The sequence below is a fragment of the Protopterus annectens genome, chromosome 15.part0 (genome assembly GCF_019279795.1).
Source record: "Protopterus annectens isolate FY-2018-M chromosome 15.part0, PAN1.0, whole genome shotgun sequence".
In the NCBI taxonomy this organism is placed as follows: Eukaryota; Metazoa; Chordata; order Ceratodontiformes; family Protopteridae; genus Protopterus; species Protopterus annectens.
In genome coordinates this window covers 136,661,544-136,684,005 of record NC_056749.1, presented here as the reverse complement: position 1 = coordinate 136,684,005, position 22,462 = coordinate 136,661,544, and the positions used below count along the sequence as shown (strand labels likewise).

Genomic DNA, 22,462 nt, shown 5'->3' with positions numbered 1-22,462 from the left:
AAATCGTAAGGCCCTTCTATTCCAGAATACAAACATTTCCATTTTCATTATTGTAATTACTGTTCCCTGTATTACTAGTGTCATTATACATAGCTTCAATAGGGACATTATTAAACTCAAAATCAGGCTGTAAAAATATATCATTTCCTTCATTGGTTATGCTCCAAACATCTAGATTTTGTTTGTTCCCCAAAGATTCATCACAGTATATCTCATGCGTAATTTCAACACAATACTTTTCCATGTTTGCATCAAAATCTTTCTACAGTTCCTTAAGACATGCTTCATTAGATAAATCATTACATTCTACAGCATATTGTAACAATGAGGCATTATTACTAAAACTTTCATTTACAGTATTCAGTCCATTTCCAATGTCTCAAGTATCAGCAACATGCTCTTGAAACACCATAGTACAAGGAAAGTCAGTATAACACTCAGTGTTCTCATTTCCACCAAACACAGGTGACAACTCATTTGTTTTACTCTGGATTCTTGTATAATCGGTCTTCCCCACAAATTTATCAACAGTCTTATAAATCACCTCAGTACTGGAACAGTTAGAAAAATACTTCAAGTTGTCATTAACAACAAACTGAGATGGCCTTACCGTTGGGAGACTGGTGGTGGTGGTCTCCCCTTCCTTCTGTTTTGGCCCCCTTGTTGCCCACGAAGGTCTCTCCAATACTGTTTTGTTTCTGGGTGTCCAGGAACCATACTTTTCAGACGTGCAGACCTCCTTGGCAGTGGTCGAAAATCATGCTCTAAACCAGTCCTTTGTTCACCAAACACCTCCGGTTAGTCAACCTCATCTCCTGGCAAAATTTCCACTTCTTCTTCCGTTTCTACGTAAGAAACTCTTGGCCGACCACCTGCACCTGGAATCGGGTATGCCCTCTTCTGCTCGTATTCTTCCTGGTCTCTTTTCAGCTTCTTCTCTTTTTTCTATTTAGGGGGGTAATTGGCCCGGTTTTTTAGAATACAGGGAAACACACTGGCAGGTTTTGTTGAATGCCACAATTTTTCCTGGCATCAATGACAGGATTTCTCTAAGGAGCTTGCTTCATTAAAAGGCAGATGAGATTAGATAAAAATGGTTTAAGTTGTTGAACATAGAAGCAATTACGTTAGTATCTAATGTATGTATTATTTATAAATATATTTTCTTAATAGATGAAATGTTTATTTTATGTGTTTTATAGGAGAATTATTCATGCACTATACACAGCTATTTTTTTTAATGAAAGAACATATTAATGCGTTTTTAACTTGAGAGCACACTTAACTAATTAAAGTTAATTAACTGCGATTAATTAATTGAATTGTATAAAAAAGGGAGGGGGGAAGTGTATAAGGTTTTGTATCTGATGAAGTTCCATTTGTATTGAGTGTGATATACATATATATATATATATATATATATATATATATATATATATATGTATGTGTGTGTGTGTGTGTGTCTGTATAGACACACACAGGACTTTACATTAATCTAAGTGAACAAAAAAATAAGTAAATATCTAAAACAGAATCACCATTTTATCAGTGAAGGGTATATGCCTTCTCCATTTATAGTACAATATCAGTGTTGGTAAATTTAATTGGGGGGGGGGGGGCAGTAAGAGCTTAACCTCCTACAAAAACTTTTTTTTTTGTGCTCAATCTCGGTTGACTTTTCCATGTTGACATATGTGAACATATATACATACACAAACATATATATGGATATATAGTTGGGGCCTTATGTTTGAGTTTTCGAAAACTTGAAAAAGATTAAAAAAAATCTTTTTTGCAGGGTGTCAAGCCCCTCTGCAGATCCCACACCCCCCCTGCAAATTATACATACCAACTCAGAGATCGCACTACAATGGGGAAAAGGGTAAAATTTCCTGATCCCCACTGTACTGGGATTTGTATGCAAAACCTTCATCAGCGAATTTCCTCTTTTTCTCACTACAGCGCAATCTTGGAGTCAACGTATATAACTGCAGGGGGGGTGTGGAGGGTTGTAGAGTGCAGGGGGCTTGCCCTCCTGCAAACAACAGACCCCCCCCCCCCCAGAGTTTTCAGAATTTCAAACATATGGTCTTGATCATATGAATTTCAAGTTTCTGAAAACTCGATAATGTAATATACTTCTGGTAAAGTAACGTCTTTTGGCTTTTAGGGGTTAGGGGTCACCACACAAACTCCGGTCCGCTCATGGTTGGCAGTGGATTTTTACAGTGCCGAGTTGCCAGACTGACGCCCGACCTTCAAGGAAGGCACACCCATTCACGCACGCACCTACCTGCATGTCTTTAAACGTCACTTGATCGTGGGGAGGACAGACTCCACAAAGAAGGCGCTCCAGCTGAGAATCGAACAGGAGAACCTCTTGATGTGAGGCGACATTGCTAACCGCTGCACCACCGCAGCTTGATAATGTAATATACTGCTATGCCCTGTATTTTTACATTATTTCTGTACAACCTACATTTTCATATTGTACTTTATTGTATTTATAATGCCCGTTATGACGATGCTTCTTGTTAATACAAACTGTCCCAATATTATATAAATGTTATACTACCTTGCCTTTGTGGAGCTTTTCTCCCTGGGCCTCCATTGAAAATGGGTTCTTCTTGGCCCAGGGACTTTCCAAGTAAACAAATGCCAATAAATAACTAAATATAAACCCATATATTATTTCTACTTAAAATAATCTCCCTATATAGTTTATCTACATTTCATTAAAATATTTTTACATCAAGTAGTGAAAAAGACTGTACAGCTGATCTAGCTTGTACACCAGCTTTTTTGTGCAAGATCTAATGTAAAATCTTACCAAAACAACATTACTGACGTGAAATCAACCAGTCAAAACAAAATAATGGTCACGCTACTAAATGCTAGGAGCTTAAACCAAAAATCTGCACTCCCTGGAAGCACTTCTATTACTAGAAGATGTAGATGTCTGTGCAGTCAAAGAAATAGAAGTTATGTTCTTACCATAACGTTCCATGTTAGTTGTCTTCTTCTCGCCTTCTTCTTGCTGGATGGGTTCAGAGCCGACCTCGGCTCCGACTCGGCCACTCTAAAAGCTCGAGAGTTGGTTCCACTGGCTCGAGGCTCCCCTTATATCCCACAATGCTAGGCGAGAGTTACCTCAGATCTCGTTTGTAAGCTAACCCAGCTTATACCAAAAACAGTATAACAGTGAAACAGAATCCACCTCTAACAGCAGGAAGAAAAGGGGTGACCTATATCCTGAAACAAGAAATATGCATAATAGCATATGACTAAGAAAGAGGTGGTAGAAAGAGAGGTCACGATCACAACTCCTCTAGGTCTGTCCAGGCCAGGGGGGAGGAGGGTGGGCCGCAAGAAGAAGGCGAGAAGAAGACAACTAACATGGAACGTTATGGTAAGAACATAACTTCTATATGTTAAGTTGTCTATCTCGCCTTCATTCTTGCTGGATGGGACCGCGTCCCTAGCACCTTGTCCCGGGTGGCCTAACGGAACAGACTCCTGAGAACAGTGGAACCAAAATTAGCTCTATGCCTAGAAGCTAAATCCAACTTATAATGGGAAATAAAAGTGTGAGGAGTAGCCCAAGTAGCCGCTGCACAAATGGTGTCAATAGGCAGTCTGTCTTGGAAGGCTAGAGAAGTAGCCAAAGCTCTGGTGGAATGGGCTTTAGGTTTATTAGGCAGTTCTTGGTGTCTAATTTCATAAACAAGGGTAATCAGAGATGTTAGCCATCTGGATAAAGATAACTTTGAAACTGGAAGTCCCTTTCTGCTTTCCGCATAGGAGACAAACAGCTGATCAGATTTTCTGAATAGTTTCGTCCTGTCTAAGTAGTACCTTAATTGACGATGAACATCCAGGTAGTGTAATTTCTGTTCAGACCTATTTGAATACTCCGGGAAAAAAACAGGGAGGTCAATGCATTGGTTTAGATTTGATGTTGAAACCACCTTAGGCAAAAAGGACGGGTTAGTTCGTAAGGAAACTCTGTCCTTATGGAACACAAGGTAAGGAGAACGACAACTGAGTGTTTGAAGTTCTGAAATTCTTCTAGCTGATGTGATAGCCACCAGAAAAAGAGTTTTCCATGATAATAGCTTTAAGGAACATGAAGCTGCAGGTTCGAAAGGGGAAAGAATCAAAGAAGCAAGAACTAAATTTAGGTCCCAAGGAGAAGGAGGATTTCTGACAGGAGGTCTGAGAAGAAAAACTCCTTTCAAAAAGGCTTTGCAGAGTTTGTGGGACATTAGGGCAGATTCAGAAATACCCACATGGAAATTAGAAATAGCCGCCAATTGAACCTTAAGAGTAGATGGAGATGAACCTGCATGGAAGAGTTCAGCAAGAAAATCAAGGACTAGTTGGATGGAAGCGGTGAAAGGATCTATGTCCTTTCCTTGTGCCCAATATGAGAAGCGTTTCCACTTACTCAAATAAATCTTCGAGTGGAAGATTTATGGGAAGCTATCAAAATATCTCTAACAGAGTGAGATAATTGAGGAAGCCTGGCTACTGTTGGAAGTGGAGGAACCAAGCAGTGAGGTTCAGAGAGGGAGGAGCGATGAAGCTGACCCGACTGATGGATCAAAAGATCTGGAACTAGGTCCAGGTTCCACGGTCGCTCAAAAGAAATCGATGTAGAAAGGGGAACCACACTTGTCGAGGCCAGTAAGGCGCAATGAGGATCAATGAGGCCTTCTGAGCGATAGCTTTCTGTATTACTTGAGAGATCAGTGGGAAAGGAGGAAATGCATACAGAAGTCCCGGGCCAAACTTGGACTAGTGCGTCCCTGCTGGGTTGGCCTGGTAAAGGGAATAGAGTGAAGTATTCTCTGCACTTGCTGTTTTGGGGAGTAGCAAAAAGATCGCAGCAAGGCTGACCCCACTTGAGAAATATCTCTCTCACTACAGAGTCTTTCAGAGACCACTCGTGAGGCATAAGAATAGCTCTGCTCAACTTGTCCGCAATGTGATTGGACTTCCCGGGGATGTGCGTTGCTATCAGAAAACGCTGAGAAGAAATCGCCCATTGCCACAGTCTGAGTGCTTCTCGACACAGGGGGTATGATCTGGTTCCGCCTTGTTTGTTGATGTACCACACTACAGACATATTGTCTGTCTGGATTGCAATCGTTCCGAAGGGAAGATAGTCTTGAAGGGCTTGCAACGCTAAAAGCACTGCTCTCATCTCCAGAACATTTATGTGCAAGTGGCATTCGTTTGGTTGCCATGTGCCCTGGACTGTCCTGCCCTGATAATGCCCCCCCCACCCGATCAGGGAGGCATCCGTTGTCAGAGTAGCAACCGGAGGAGATGGAACAAATGGTCTCCCCAACAGGAGCTGGGGGTAAGACATCCACCACATGAGATGCTTTTTGCACGCTTGCGTGATCATAATGGTGTGAGACATTGGAAGTTCCTGGTATGACCATTGAGAAAAGAGCATCCACTGAAGGATCCGCATGTGGTATCTGGCCAATGGGAGGAGAGGTATGGCCGCTGCCATAATTCCCAACACCTTTAGAACTAACCTGGCTTTGGCTCTGTTGTTGTTGAGAAGTAGTGACACCAATTTTTGAATGTCTGATATCCTTTGGTTCGTTAGTGTTGCAGACATGTTTACAGTATCTAAATTTGCGCCTATGTAGGTAATAGTACGACAAGGCGACAAAACAGACTTTTCGCAATTTATTGAGATACCCAATTTTGACAGGCGAAAAGTGTAATCTCTGGCCATCAGAAGGAGATGCTTGGTGGGAGCTGTGAGGAGCCAGTCGTCCAAATATGGAAACACCTGGAATCCTTGTCGTCTCAGGTGAGAAGCTACCACTGCCATGCATTTGGTAAACACCGGGGCAGTGGTGAGACCAAAGGGCAGGGCCCTGAATTGAAAATGACTGCTTCCCAGCCTGAAGCGGAGGAATCTTCTGGAGCGTCTGTTCATTTTATGTGATAGTACGCGTCCTGAAGGTCTATAGAGCACATCCAGTTTCCTTTTCCCAATAGGGGAAGAATGGATTGCAGCGTGACCATCCGAAATCTTGTTTTCTTGACCGATCTGTTCAAGATACTGAGATCCAAAATTGGTCTCCAGTCCCTGTTTTCTTTGGAACTAAAAGAACCTTGAGTAGATTCCGGATCCTTGTTGGTCTGCTGACACTGGCTGAATAGCTCTTTTGCAAGCAGTTTTGAAATTTCCAAAGCTGCTATATCCCTTTGAGCGGGTGGAACATCTGGAAGGGATTTTTGACTGATTTGGAAAACGAAGAAAGGGGATAGAATAACCTTCGAAATGATGGACTGTACCCATTTGTCTTGTGTCAAGGATAGCCAGGCTTCTGGGTACAGTGACAATCTTCCCCCGACTGCCTCCGAAGATGGGCAGTCGGGCAACACCTCAGGGATGCTGAAAGGGCTTATCGGAGGAAGTTTCTCGATTGCCCTGGTTCTGCGGACCCTCTGCCTCTAGGGCGGCGTCTACCATTGTTGTTCCCCCTCTGCCTCTGGCGGGGAACCGACTCTGTCGTCAGGCGAAGTCCCTTGAGATTGTTTACGGAACCACATCTTTCCACCCTTCTGGCCTTTGGGGTAAGGCCTAGAAGGAGTCAAAACGGACTCCGGCGGCAGAAAGGGTCTTGCCATCAGTCTCGCACCTAGTCAGGGTTTCTTTCACTTGAGGACCAAAAGAGATGATCCATCAAAAGGGGAGTTCGTGAAAGACGTCTTGAAAGGTTCCGCAAAATTGCATAGCCGCATCCAGGCGTGCCTACGTAAGGCTACCCCTGTTCCTGCGGCTCTGCTCGCTCCATCGGCCGCATAAGAGAGGAGGCGCATGGAGGAGTTGGAAATGGAATTAAGGATAGCCAGCTGCGTGTTCATTTTTCTTGGAACCCCGCAGCTGTAGGGTCCTTCAACATCTCACTCGCTTCCTTGACCAAGTCCCTTTGAAGACGAGTGAAATGGCACAGGTAATTCAGCGAACGCATGGTAAAAGTCGCTGAGGAGAACATCCGCTTCCGCACCTATCCATGGACCTAGATTCCTTGTTAGGTGGATGGACAGGCACTGAAGGATCAGCCAGTTCCTTCTTTGTGGCGGCAGCTACCACCATAGCATTCACAGAAACTCCTTTTGATAAAAATTGCTTGTCTGATGGAGCTGTGATGAATTTGGAGGGTCTCCTGGGAGTGGGGTCCACTGAATCAGGAGCCGTCCATGCCTTCTTAGCTACCACCTGCATGAGGGGTCAAGGGGGACACCCAGGAGGTGGAAGGACGAGAGCCAAACGCCTCAAGATACACAGATTCGTCCTCTGAAGGGTTGAGGGCTGGCCAATTTCCCCTCTGTTTAAGGATCTCCAGAATGTCTGCAAATGAGACATCTTCAGAAGGGGAACGGGGGAACCCTCAGAATCATCCAGATCTGTGTCCGACGTGATAGACTCAGGTGAGTCAATGTGCTTCCTCTTGCACTTCCTTTTCCGAGGGGGCTCTTCTGCCAAATCAGGAGAGGCCTCGGAAGAGGATGAAATCCCCAAAGGGGGCTCTTGAGGAGCTGGCTCTCTGCGGTCCGGAATGAGGGAGTGAGTCGACTTACCCTGAGGCAGCATAGAGGGAGGGGCTGACAGAACCGACTGTGGAGTAGAGCCAGGCTCTAACACACTCCGCATGACCTCGAAAGCACCCCTGTCAGGCAGAGCCAGAGGTCCCCGCTCCAAGGAGCTAAGGACCCCCCTCGGCACCGACAGTGATGGCTCCGAGGCCGATGTCGGAGCCAAACTCACCAGCGCCGAAGCACCGAGAGGGAGAGGGGGGTCGGACAAGGGTCCGATGCCACTCACCCCCTCGGAGCCGACGAGGGAAGTCCGGCGCCGAGATTCCTCCACGGAAGAAAACGGAGCCGATGACGGAGCCGAAGACAATTGTCTCGGCTCCGAGGTGACCACAGTCTCGGTTCCGACACGACCCGGCTCCGAACTCAAAAGAGTCGAAGGAGGAAAGAGTTGATGGACCGGGGCAGGCACCGACTGATGAGTCGGGCTCTGAAGCATCTGGGCTAGTGCCTCGGACTTGAGTAGTCGACTCACCACCCTCTGAAGGTCATGATCGGAAAGCCTCGATGACCTAGAGGAATGAGACCTTTGGCTCCGTTCAGACAGCAGGGGAGAACCTGGAGCCGAATGAACGGAGCCAAGAGAAGGTGACCTAGACCTCTTTCTGGTTGTCGGCTCCGAAGATCTTGTCGGAGCCGACACGGGTACCTCGATAACCTCGGCTCCAGCCGGAGCCGAGGAAGCCACAGAAACTGTGGACTGAGCCTTATCGGCTCCAGCCGGAGCCGATAAAGGCAAAGGTTGAACAACCTGAGGTCTCGGCTCAGAAGCCGGAGCCGAAGACCTCGATGCCTTAGAGGGCTTCCCTGTTGAGACAGACAGGGAATCCTCAGGCTTCAACAAGCCTCTCAGAATTAGCTTGTTTTTCTTTCCTGCAGGACCCTGGGGCTGAAGCCATGGCAAACAGCACAAGAGTCCTGCAGGTGCAAAGGCCCCAGACAATAGACACAAGAAGTGTGAGCGTCTGTCAGAGACATTTTCTGACAGCACGCATCACACTTCTTGAATCCGGAGACCTTTGCTTCTTTTGACATAGCCTAACTGGTGAACACAAACACACACTCAAACACACCAGTTATACCCTGTCAGAATAACAATTTTAGTAAAGATACTAAAATAAAGTACAACAAACTGTAGCAAATTATAGTAAACTACACAAACACTCCCTAGGGAAGAGAAGGCCTAAGGCCCAAGGGAAGAACCAAAGGTTCTTTTAAACAAGAAACGGGAAAATTAGGGTCGGGGATAAAGTTCTATGAACTATACTAATTTAAGAAGAATTAAACTGAAAAGGGGAAAAGAGTAACTTTTAATAGAAAAAGCTAAAACTCACCAGGAACCGGTAGAAGCAACCAACCTCGAAGCTGTAGCGGCAAACGAGATCTGAGGTAACTCTCGCCTAGCATTGTGGGATATAAGGGGAGCCTCGAGCCGGTGGAACCAACTCTCGAGCTTTTAGAGTGGCCGAGTCGGAGCCGAGGTCGGCTCCGAACCCATCCAGCAAGAATGAAGGCGAGATAGACAACTTAACATACCTGGTTTAAGGCCTCAGAAAACATCCTGGGCACTGCAATTCTACAATGCCTTCCACACCTTTAGACCGCAAAAGGAACATGTGAAAACCAAAGGAGGTTGTGTTTCAATCTGTATTAGAGATAACTTCACCTCACGTCTAGTTAGACTGGACAACTTAGTGGAGATGCTCCAGGTGCAGGTTACAGTGGGTAAGACTCCTATTTAAGTCCTAGCCAGTTATAGATCTCCTGCCATAGGTCACGACACAGACAAAGCCTACTTAACCAAACTGAAGACCATCCAAATTTTACCAAATATACTGGTTATGGGGGATGTCAATTATCGCACCATCAACTGGGAAACCTACTCTTGACCAAACTTGCTAGCACAAAAGTTCCTTGACTTTGTGAATTCAGATGCCCTGGAGCAAATTGTCCATACCCTGACAAGAGGAACAAACATTCTAGGGCTGGTCTTCACCAGCACTGTTGCAACTGTTGGACCCTCATCAGTTGAAAATGACCACAAATCAGTCACCTTTGAACTTACACTAACACCAGAACTCACAAAGGGTGAAATAAGACTAAAAATCTTCAAGGCAAACTATACCCTCCCTAGGTGAAGGTATAAATACATTCCAAGCCCCAACCCAAGCTGAAAGTGGTAACTACACCAAAGCTTACACTAAAACCCTGTACAATCACTTGCATAGGTGTATAAACTCGGCTGCATCAGACAGAATCAAACCTAGAGCCCCAAGTAAACTCAAGCTGCCATGGGGGACATCCAGCATCAACAAACTCTACAATAAACGCAAAAAGTTGCTGCCCAAGAAAACAAAGACAAGGACACAAAATTGGATAAGCACCATCCTCAGCCTTAACAGGTAAATAAGGCAACTTGTCAAATTGTACAAGAGCTTCTGTGACACCCTTGCACTGGCCCAGTAATCAAGGAGCCTCAATCCTCACCACTAGTACCAGTGAGTGATGTACACATTGGGAGGATGACAAGTACACACACAGTAAAGTACAATTTCCCTTAAGACCACACAGAGATCACAGTCAGTCTGGGGCTGCTTTCTGCCTCTTTCCACAGATCACCAATAAGACTCCCCAATGGCACAGCTACAGGGTTATGATCTCAGCCGAGTGGTCAAGTCAAAACCTCCAGCACACTCTGTCCAACCAGTGCATCATGTCCCTGCCCAAGTAGCTGACACAAACACACACACTTTGAGATTTGATTTATATACAGATGCACAGACACTCCTGGGGAAGGCTGGCACAGGTTTACTAGCTATGCACCCTTCTTCCCAGACTATAAGGTAGTTATCACTGCCACCAACCATTACTTATCAGCTACTCTAAGGCCCTTACAAAGGATGCTCAATCCTACTGTGTAATGTTACTATTATCCAAATAAGTATGACCAAAAGCAACGCTACTGGAGTGGCCTGTACCGTGTCACAAAATACATGTGCAAGTACGCTAAGAGCTTAAATATTGCTAAACAAACCAGCCACAATTAAACAGTTAAAATATATTTAATAATAAATATAAAAGAACAAGACAATACTCAAACACAGTAACTACAGAGTTCAGAATCACAGGAAATATTTTAAAACATTGCAGGACAGTCTCAAATAAATATAGAAAACATCTAAACTAATCTTTATTATATTCCTATCTATATCTAAAATATACTATGCCCTAAATAACTTACTTACAGAGCAAGGCAAATGCAGATGATGGATGTTTTTAGGTCCAATACAAGATACAAAAGTTACCAAATTAATATCAAAACATTACTGCTGGGTTAGCTTGGATGACCTGCCTTCAGTTCCTGGTTAACGGAACCTTAAAAAAAATGTAACATTTCTCTGTGAAAAATACACATCTCTCCGATGTTTGCTCAGAACTGGAAGTTGTAAAACAATTAAAACACTTTTACATTGGAAACCTAATTATTTCTGTTTCAATGAAGAAAAATTCACAGCGGAGACACTGGTAAAGACATCCACTCTTTACTGGTGATTCAAGTACCTCGGCTTTACCAAGCCTTCAAAGGAATAACTTCACCATCAAAGATGTCAAATTATATAAGACAATCCATTAGTCAATCAATTAACAAATACAAGTTGAATTACCAACTACACATTGAAATTAAGTAGCCACTCACAATTAATCTCCCAAAATTTTAACATAGACTAAAGCTTGTGAAAATGACATTTACATACCTACGCTAATGTCGTGTGCAAAAAAAAATCATCATTAATAAAACCAACATATAAAGTTACATTCCACTTCTATAAAAATTCATATACTATTAAACAATTAATATGTCATTATATTACCCTAGACATTCATTAAATATGTAATGTTGATAACTTATGACGATGCACAATTGTTGAACTCAAATCAAACATTTAACTCTAATTCAATGTTCATACCATTGGGCCACGAGGGCTGAGAGCGGACAAAGTACCTGCTTCAGAATTCTCAGAGGAAGAAGCAGATTTGATGGAGGAGTGGAGAAGTGTTGCCTTGCATTTCAGCGGGTTGGTTAAAGGTACTCGTCAAAAAGAATACTCGCGCTCTTGATAAAGCACAAAGCTCTATATTACAGCTACAAGAGGAGCTTAAGGTGGAATTATCATTGGATGCTTTTTCAAAACATATGCAAGAAGTGGCTCAACATGTTAACAAGGTGGAGGAGGAGGTTACCAAACGGAAACGAGGCAAGTTGGAGAGGGTTATAAAGGATTACCAAAATAATCTTATTTTTCAATGGCAACGAAAACCACACAGAGGAAGGTCCTCCTTAAGGAAACCTGGATCCACATCTAGTGCACCGCGAGATTCTTCATCAGAGGCTAATGCTAGTTCGAAAAAGAATATTTTGTTTGAAGATGTAAGGAATGACGGGGGTCCACAGGGTCATTTCATCGTACAGGAAAATGGTTCATCTTCCAGTTCAGACAAAAGCAAGAAGGGACGGAGATGGCAAAATATTTCTCATCTGAACCAGTATAATTTTTCTCAAAAAGGGCATTCATGTGGGGAGACATACAGGTAATGTTATTTGCAACAGTACTAGTGACTTTAATGATGCTTTTCAAAATAGTATAACGCCTCTTACTTTAGGTGAATTTCACGAAAGTAATCAATTCAGTGTTATCAATTTATCTGATTTAAATTTAGATGTGCATATGTATAATGGTTTTTTGAAAGACATGAAATTCATACCCATGTTTCTTCCTACGTTAGGGGATATTTTCCCTGAAGTGGGTCGTTTTTGTTGGAAGATCAATTTAAGAGTATGTTTATGGTAAAAAACCCAAATGGGTGGAAACGGATGCAGAGGAGGATTCTTTATTGAATTTATCCATTTACGAAAATTAATTTTGTGAATTTTTTGTTGATGATTCTTGTGTGAATGAATTTGATGATGCACATGCAGTTGAGCACACAGGAGAGGGATATAGTACGGGCTATGGCAGACTTGTTGTCCCCAGTGTTCCCAGTCTTATTTCCTTTTGTCCCCCCAGAGTATCGGCAGCAATTAATTTGTTTGAGAAAACCCTGTGCAAGCAAATACAGATAGAGTACAAGAAGTTTTGCAAGGTTCCAAGAAAGTTTAATCTTAGCAAAGAGGTATGGGAAGCAGTGAAATTCTTGCACAGTAAGAATGACATTTATGTTTACTTACAAGCAGACAAAGGAGGCAATTGGGTCATCATGACAAAAGAGAAAAATATGCAGATGGCCCATGCCTTGTTGTCAGATGACAAAGTGTATCAAAAATTGCACATGTCCCCTTTAGACAACTTTAATAGTGTTCTTATGGAATTACTTGAGCAGGGTGAAAGACTGGGATTCTTCACCCCCCCAGGATGTGAAAAATTGTTTATTAAAAATCCTAGGTTAGCTAGATTTTTTGTAATTCCAAAGATACACAAGGATATGTTGAACCCTCAGGGTAGGCCAATAGTTTCGGGGGTGGGTTCTTATTTACAGAATTTGGGGACATTTTTAGATGCACATTTAAAGAATTTCATGTTGCAGGTCCCTTCACATATCAGAAACAGCAAAGATTTTTCGGATTTAATAGGTGGTATGCCATGGCAAGATGATTTTTATTGGGCATGCTTGGACGTTAAGTCATTGTACACTAATATTAGTACTAAATGGGGCTTAGAGGCATGCGCCAAAGTCATGGGAGAGGGTCCAAAAACTTCTTTTGTCTTACAGTTGCTAGAATTTGCTTTGACTCACAACTTTTTTGTTTTTGGTAATCAATATTACTTGCAAAAATCAGGAACAGCAATGGGGGCGGCATTCGCGCCCTCATATGCGAATATTTTCATGGGGCTTTTTGAAGACAAATATTTGTACTGTAATAGTTTTTTCAAACATCACGTGATTGTTTTTAAACGTTACATAGATGATTTAGTGTTTATTTCTCAGGGGGAGGAAAGAGATTTTGGTGTTTTTGTAGAAAAGCTGCATCAAAATGTGTTTGGCCTTGAATTTACCTCTAGAACACACAGGGAAGTTATACAGTTTCTGGATGCTGAATATTTGATGGATGAAAGATATAGGACTTCTTATAGACCATTTATGAAGGTGATCGCAGTGAATAATTTTCTTTTCGCCGAGAGTATGCACCCTACTCAATTTGTTGAAGGCACTTCCCTATGGAGAATTTAAACGCATCGCTAATAATACATTTGACAAATTAGAGTTAAAGGGAGAATTTGCCAAAGTCAGACAAAAATTGTTAACACGAGGTTATCCTGTGGCTGTTACAGATGAGGCTGAAAGAAAAGCATTTAGGTTTACACAGTTAGTAGGTGATCCTACACAGAGGAGAATGGGGAGATGGGGAGGAGATCTTGGGTCAGAGAACCAAAAGAAATAGCAAAGGCTATATTTTTTGTTAATAAATATTCAGATTTATCTTGGATCATTCGTGACTTAGTTATTCGTTTCTGGCCCATGATCAAACAAGATAGTGAGGTAGGACACCTTTTTCCAGAGAAGGTTACTTTTTCTTTTGGCAAGTTTCTTAATCTAAAAGAGATTTTGAACAACAGTCCACATGGATATTTAAATCAAAACAAGGGTTCCTTTGCATGTGGCAGATGCAAGGTGTGTAGTAAGATAAGCAACTTAGATGGCGAAACAATAAATGGAAAAAGTTACAATTCTTGTGGTTGTTTTAGCTGCGACACCCCAGGGGCAGTATATATATTAGGATGCAATTGGGCACCGCCTATGTGGAACATAGGCCAGACCAAAAGACCAGTAAAGAGAAGGATTATGGAACATTTGGGAGACATCAGAAATGCCAGAATAGAGAGCCCGGTAGCTCTTCACTTTCATACCAAGCATGGGGGTTCTATGGATGGTTTAATTTTCAGTGTGCTAGCCAAGGGATCAGAGCAACCAGGTTTTGATCTAGTGAGGGAGCTGCGGAGAAGAGAGACCAGATATATCATCAATTTTGATACATTGTGGCCCGGTGGTATGAACTTTGAGTTAAATGCTTGATTTGAGTTCAACAATTGTGCATCGTCATAAATTATCAACATTACATATTTAATGAATGTCTAGGGTAATATAATGACATATTAATTGTTTAATAGTATACGAATTTTTATAGAAGTGGAATGCAATTTTTTATGTTGGTTTTATTAATGGTGAATTTTTTGCACACAAGACATTAGCGTAGGTATGTAAATGTTACTTTCACAAGCTTCAGTCTATGTTAAAAGTTTGGGAGATTAATTGTGAGTGGCTACTTAATTTCAATGTGTAGTTGGTAATTCAACTTGTATTTGTTAATTGATTGACTGATTGACTAATTGTCTTATATAATTTGACATCTTTGATGGTGAAGTTATTCCTTTGAAGGCTTGGTACAGCTGAGGTACTTGAATCACCAGTAAAGTGTGGATGTCTTTACCAGTGTCTCCGCTGTGAATTTTTCTTCATTTTCATATTTTGCTTAGATCGATTTGTTTTTTCTATTTCTGTTTCAAGACAATAGGAAAACCTCTAGCTCTAGACATTGCGTCTACTTGCTGCACTGAAACCAAGAGAATACAATCGCAAAACACTACTTTTCAACTTATTTTCTTGAAGTTTTGCAAGTTAACTCTGTACGTTCCAGCTTCTGCTATTAAAACATACATTTGCACATGTACATTTCTGTTCTTTTCCAGTAGGCTACACTGTGGTTACATTCTTGAAGCTCAGTACATAACATACAGTTCTCTATCATATTAACATTCACAAATGACATGATCATTTACAAACTTCCAGTTAGCTACGCTGGCAGTGTCACAGTTCCTTTGAGAGAAAGCTAGCAAATACTCCCAAGGATAACCACAAGGCCTTTTTCAGCTATGTATGTAAACTAAAGGGTAAGACCCAAGCATGTGCAGAACTGGTGGCCATTGGTGTCACACACACTGACCCCACAGAGGGAGCAAACCTGCTAGCAGACAGGTTTGGCAAAAATTTCACTCCCTTATCCCCCTCCTAACTTGCAACAAACTCTCTCCCACCCCAACCCCCCCACCTTACATATCCAAAGAGCAAGTCTAAAAGCCATGCCCAAGGCAAAGACATACCAGATTACATCCCAGGCTGTCTTCTAAACAGGCTAAAACATGAACTAGCATCACTACCAAGTACCCTTTTCAATCACAGCCTAACCACAGTCTTTGTTCCTGTGGAATGGAGAACAGCTACAGTTATTCCCTCCACAAAGCTGGCTTAGCAACAGACCCCGGGGAATTACAGACCCATAACTCTGACCAGCCATGGAAAGCATTATTATGGACCACATAAATAAAGACATAAGTGACCTCCAAACCCTGGATGCTACCCAATAAGGCTTCGTGAATGGCAGATCCTGTCTGTTAAATCTTGTGGGTTTCTTTGAAAGTGTGACCAAGGCCATTTATTAGGGCAAGTCTGTGCACACAGCATACTTGGCAAAGGCTTTCGACACAATCCCACATTCTGGGATTACTGAAACATAGTAAACTGAATGCAAACCCCTTAATTTTAAGATGGGTTGCCAACTGGCTCACAAAAACTGGACACACACTATCAAAGTGGGTGACTCCACGTTAACCAGCAGACGTGCTACCAGAGGGGTGCCACACACAATGGTCAGTGCTGGGCCCCCTACTGTTTGGCATATATTTCTCAGTAGTTCAGGTCAAAACTAAAGGGTTGCGGCTAAGTCTACAGATGACTGCAAACGTGCATTAACTGAATCCCCAAATGATGTCAGTATACTCCAGGATGGTCTCACACAGACCAATGACTGGTGTATTAGTCACGGTATCAAACTGAATGCAAAGAAATGGATCATCATTTCCTTCGGCACAATGTCCCTTCGCACTATTAAATCAATAACAAAACCCTAACTACTCATGAAGTGGTAAAGGGTCTGGGATCACAGGTTGACCGTGACTAACTTCAACCACCAACTGTCTGCCATTGTAACAAAATCTTTCCACATAGGTCACTTGATTAGTAAAGGCACCACCTCATAACCTCCTATACTCGGCACTTACCAGCCAATAATGGAGTAAAACGCCCCGTTCAGTATGTACTATACTAATAATCTACAGCAATTAGACACCCCTCAGAGGATTCTAACAAAGAAGATCAAAGGCCTCCAGCATGTGCTTTACACGGACAGATTAAAATCCCTGTCACTATAGTCCATATTGTATTGACTTCTTAGGGGAGACATGCCTACTACCAAGCAACTCAAGACCCATACCTAATGAACTTACTGTACATCCGTAAATCAAATGGGTCTAGGGCTACCCATTCCAGGGGCTTAAATATTTCCTGAGACTTAAATAGGACACGTTAAGAGGGACAGATTTATCTCCTAGCAACTGCCACATCTTTGGAACAGGCTACCAATTCATGTTAAACAAAGCACCTCTATGACACTGTTCCAAGAACCTGGATGAGTGGATGGGGCACCATAAATTCTTACCGCGAAAAGCACCCACAACCCTCCTGGACATGGGCAGTCATCACTAAATGTAATCTTGGATACTGATGCTACTGTGTTACAGGGTCTATATTAGATCAGCAAACGCTTAAACAAGCCAACGCTGACTGATCAACCTTATTTTAGCGAAAGTTAAAAATATCGAAGCAACAGAAACTCAAATTTTTTCCTAGGGAAAGAATCCGGTTGTCCGTTTCTGTTGCTTCGGTATTTTCAGTGCTGTGGTGGAAAGTTACGGGTCGGATTCATTTAAGTGTGCGATTGTGTGGATGGGAGTGTTAGGGTGGGTTAGGTGAGTTAGGGTTAGGGTTCAGGTTAGGTATGTGTGCGACTGCGTGGACATGAGGGTTAGGGTGGGTTAGGTGAGTTAGGGTTAGGGTTCGGGTTAGGTATGTGTGCGACTGCATGGACATGAGGGTTAGGGTGGATTTAGGTGAGTTAGGGATAGGAAGCGGATGAGGTGAGTGTGCGATAGTGACGGACCTTAGGGTTAGGGTTAAGGTAAGTCGATAGTTAGTGGTGTGTGCATAGTTTAGTGTAGGGTTAGGTGTCAGATTTTAGGTGTATGCGTGTGGATTTCTGTTTGTTTGGTGTGCTTGTGTTGTGTGTATGCGTTTTGGATAAGCGATTTTTTCCCCAAGGGGGGGGGGGGAATCGCTGATCTGACCGTTCGAGATTGTAAGCTTTCTCTTACATAAGGTCGCTCAATCAGCGTTCGCTGATCTAATATAGACCCTGTGTTACATTGGGTTGAAACAACTAGGCTTAAAATGACCTCTGGGTCGATAGCCTAGTAATCTCCAATGATCCTATAAATAGTTGATGTCCTCCTCTTCACTTCAGCATTCTTCACCTTACGAATCTCCTGCCAAGGAAAGCCTAATGCCTGGCTAGTATATTAAAGCCTTTAGATCTTCTATGCACCATACATCACACATATGCTCCCCCATGCAGGACATAGGGCATTAACATGACTAACAAATGCAGTTACCCAGAACTAAATTGCCGCAGAAGAGAACAGTCTCCACTATACACATCCTGATGGAGAAAATGTAAATGGAAAAGGAACATCATTGGCCAGGAGGGAAACCAAAAATAACCCAAAAGAAAAAAAACAGGGGAAGGAAGGAGGTAGCAAATACTACACCACTGAAGAGGAGGACATCTACTATTAAGGTAACATTTTATACAACTGTACTGTGTCCTCATCAGTGTTGCAGTATTCTTCACCGTAGGGAAAGTACAAAAGCTAGCAAAACACCCCACATGGTGGCAAATAATCCTCTAAACTCCACAAAACATTCTAAAACACATTTTAGTGTTTTTATTCAAAAAAGACTTCATAAAACATATTACATCTATTAAGACACATTTTTATACTCCATTCCCCTTGCTAACCAATTAAAAATCTTACTCAATTAACCTTCACCCATTCATTCTTTTTGTCCAATTAACCCTCATTTTTTTTTTTTTTTTACAGTCTATTATGTAATTTTTGAAGCACACTCTTGATTGTTACCATGTCAGTCAGTCTTTGGGATCTCGCTGCATTCAACCTAAGCTGCTATCCAAGTTCTTTTTCTTCAATTATATTGTGCCAAGGTCCTCCCCTTGGATCCTGTTCGATCTTTTCTAGTACCAACAATTTAAAACCCTTAAAATTTTTGCATATTGTGTTTCACGATGGTACTGTTTAAATCTTTCCTTTTTCTATCATGCAGGTGTTCATAAATCACCTTGCACAAGGCTCTTCTGGTTAATAGCCACAGGATCCCTGATAGACTGCCAGGTATACCATCCGTACTGTATTATAGTTAAAGTATCTCCTACTTTGTATTTTAAAGTCCACATTTTTATATAGAATGTCTCTAAATTAATAATATATGGATACTGTGGACATATCCCACATTTTTTGTGCCATTTACTTTTTCTTTCAGCAACGAATCCATTCCTGTTCCCATTTTCTAAAAGTCCCTTTATGTTTCTATTGTGACAAAATTAAAATATTAGAGGGCTCCATAATAAAGCGTTTCCACCATGTGCTACTGTCAAACAGCAGCTTTTATTAGAAACAGCCAAGAAAAGCCAGAGTTCCAAAACTAAGCTTCAATTAGAACACAAGGGTTGCATTTTTAATTGTTTACAGCTGTAGGGTCACAGTCCAGTCAGTAATTACATTAGCATTTAATTTCTCAAGTCCATCAAGTGCTAGCAACAGCAGAAGCTGCAAGAGATCAAGATGAAGTAAATTAGGGAAGGCATACAAACACAATTTCTGTGGACAGAGCCTACTGTCCCCTCTACAAATGTAAAATATCAAAGTCCACACCAGACTATAAAAGCACACTTTTTGTTTGAAGCAGTGTGTAATTTCATTAGTGAATGCACACTATTTTTCAATTTGAAAAAAGGATATAATAAAATCAACTAATAAAAAAATGTTTCTGGTGGGAAATGTCACTGGGCTTGCCCATTCTGCCTACCTCTGTAGGTACCTAACAAATTGTAGATTTTTTCTAACATGCAGCAAAAATATTACCACAAAACAAAACATTAGAGTTCTGCTCCACATACCATAATTATAGATTTTGAGTAATAAATGTTGCATTATTTATTCTTGGGTCTTCCTGCCATGCAGAAGCTTGTAACTAGTCTGATTTCTAAAGTCTTCGCATCATCTCTAGCCAACAGACATCGTAAGACCACAGTCTGGATGTCAAGGTACACATCAGCACCATCGTTGGGTCTTTCTAAGCAGTGAACAGTCCGAATCCTAAAGAGCACGAACTCCACAGCTGTCTGAATATGCGTGCAATGGGAGAAAATGATAGGAAGTAGAGAGGGGATGATGAAGAGGAGAAGAATACCTGAAAAGAACCCCTCCATACCCTGCACCCAGAAAAGGGGGAGACAAGCTTTCAGCCGACATAGGGGCTGAACAGTAGGAGTATTACTGCAACAGCGATCCATTTGAACATCTACAATTATGTTAAGTGGGACAACTCCACCAAGCATGGTGTTCTTTTTAGTCAGTGAAGCAGTACTAACTCTTGGGAGGACTCCTAAAGTTTATAGGTGTGTGGTAGGTCACCTGTATGGCCCCAGGTTATAAGGTTTCACAGGATGGCAGTAGCAAAACCTGCTGTAGCCCTGGGTTCACTGCCTAGGTTAGACGGTTTTGTTCTCTGTGGGGTTGTTTTTCTTGTCTCACCTTATGATTGTAGTTTCTTACATTATGTTGTCTCTGTATCTAGTGGGTCTTTCCGCCCTGGTCCTCTTCTGAAAAATGGGTTATCCACCCAGTCAGACTGTCCCAGTAAACAAGAATAAAATAAAATAAAGCTGTGCACAGAACTCCCTTTGGCTGCCTGTAGGATAGCCTAGGTAGGAACTCTGTTGAGGAAGGCAGTTGTAGTTGCCCCATGCTTGGTGGAGTGCGCTTTAATATGCTCAGGTAGGTATTTTCCCATGGTGTAGGAAATAGAACATAATGCAGTTTGCTATCCATTATGAAATGGTTTGTTTAGAGACAGGCTTGCCCCATTTACCCTCTGTGAAAGCCACCAGTAATGCTCATCTTTATTAGGGGGTTTTGTTCCATCTAAACAGCAGCTGATTTGCCTGTAAACATCCGGGGAATGAAGGACTTGCTCTGCCCTGTTCTATGGATTTAGGAAGAAGACTTGTAGGTAGACACTCTGGTTTACGCTAAGTTCCTGATATCACCTTAGTCATAAAGGATGGGTTTATTCCAATGGTTACTCTAGCCCTGTGAAAAACAATGACAGGTTCTTTACACGAGAGTTTGCAGCTCTGACACTTTCCTAGCTGACGTGACAGCTATAAGAAAAGTGGTCATCCAAGTGATTATTTTTACAGATGCAGTGACAGCAGGTTCAAAGGGGGCAAGGTTTCTTTTGAAACAAAATTTAAATCCCAGGCAGAAATAGGGTTCCCTCTCAGTGGTCTCAAATGAATCACCCTTTTCAAGAAATGTTTCACGCGGGACTGCAAGGAAATAGGTGGAGCAGTGTGCAGATTAGTGGAAACAGTATATGCATATACTTTAATGCTGGAATACGGGAGTCCCTGTCTAAATAGACCAGACAGGTACTGCAAGACTGAGTTAATGTCTGCCTGAGAAGGGTTGTTTGCTCTTGCTGTGACAGCAGGTGTAAAGGCTTCTCCACTTTGCCAGGTATAATTTCCAGGTATTGGGTTTCCTTGCTTCCCTTAGAATGGAAAGCACATCTTTGGGACAGGAGGCATTCCTTGGTGTCAAAATCCAATCCTTCATGCTGTTACCTAGCCACCCTCAAGTTGTGAAAGGAAAAATGGAAAACGGATATTTTTGCTTGGATGAGGAGCTCTACTTCCAGCTGCAGAATCACCCCCCCCAACCCCCTCGCCAGGGTGGCAGAGGTACAAGCTTTTCCCCCCAAATTTGATCATCTACTTTACCCTGTCATTAGACAAAGGATGTCCAGTTGGTCCCTTACACTCATCTTTTGTGGATTTAGAGGAGTAGTTAAAGGTCAAGCCCTTGGATTTCTGTAAGGCTGCTTGTGAGACTCAAGCACTCTGTAAAACTGGTTTGGTTTCCTAGGAGCAGGAGGTAGAGAATCAGGATGTAAAGCAATGTCTTCAAAGACATCATCCAGTACTATGTGCACAGAAGAAAAAGTACAGTTTTGTACCTACCATAAATGTAGATGTCCAAACAGGATAGCATCTGCAGTCATAACAAATGGGTTATCCTGTCGTCAGGCAGCCCTTCGGTCGGCCGGATTCCAAAGTCTGGGTCCGGCTTCGGCTGATGTCGCACTTCACCAGACGTCATCTCTGCTAGTCTTCGGGTATAAAGGCATCAGCCGACGCCATTTTCCTCAGTGTTTCTTGCCCCAGATGCCAGTTGCCCTCTAGGAAAGCTAAATTTTGGATAAATGCCAATGTTTCCAAAATAGTAGAAGGCAAACACAAAAAATAAGCATGTATGTACATATATACAAACAAATACACCATAAGAGACTCCGCCGCAGCTAGCTATTAGGAGGGTAAATACCCTAGGAGTACCACAGAGGGGAAGGAGGGTGGGTAATCCTGACTGCAGATGCTATCCTGTTCGGACATCTACATTTATGGTAGGTACAAAACTGTACTATGTCCTTCAAGGATGCATCTGCAGTCATAACAAATGGGTAGAATACCATAGCCAAACTAGGGCAGGAGGAAGAAGAATTATGGTGTAGTTAGGATCCCTTGCAA

At 42.3% G+C, this 22,462-nt stretch overlaps 1 protein-coding gene across 1 annotated transcript in view; it reads right to left on the bottom strand.

Moving 5' to 3' along the window:
• Positions 1 to 22,462, bottom strand: part of TBC1D8B (TBC1 domain family member 8B) — a gene marked incomplete in the record, with an annotated part of 1,684,663 nt that overhangs the window by 1,480,096 nt on the left and 182,105 nt on the right.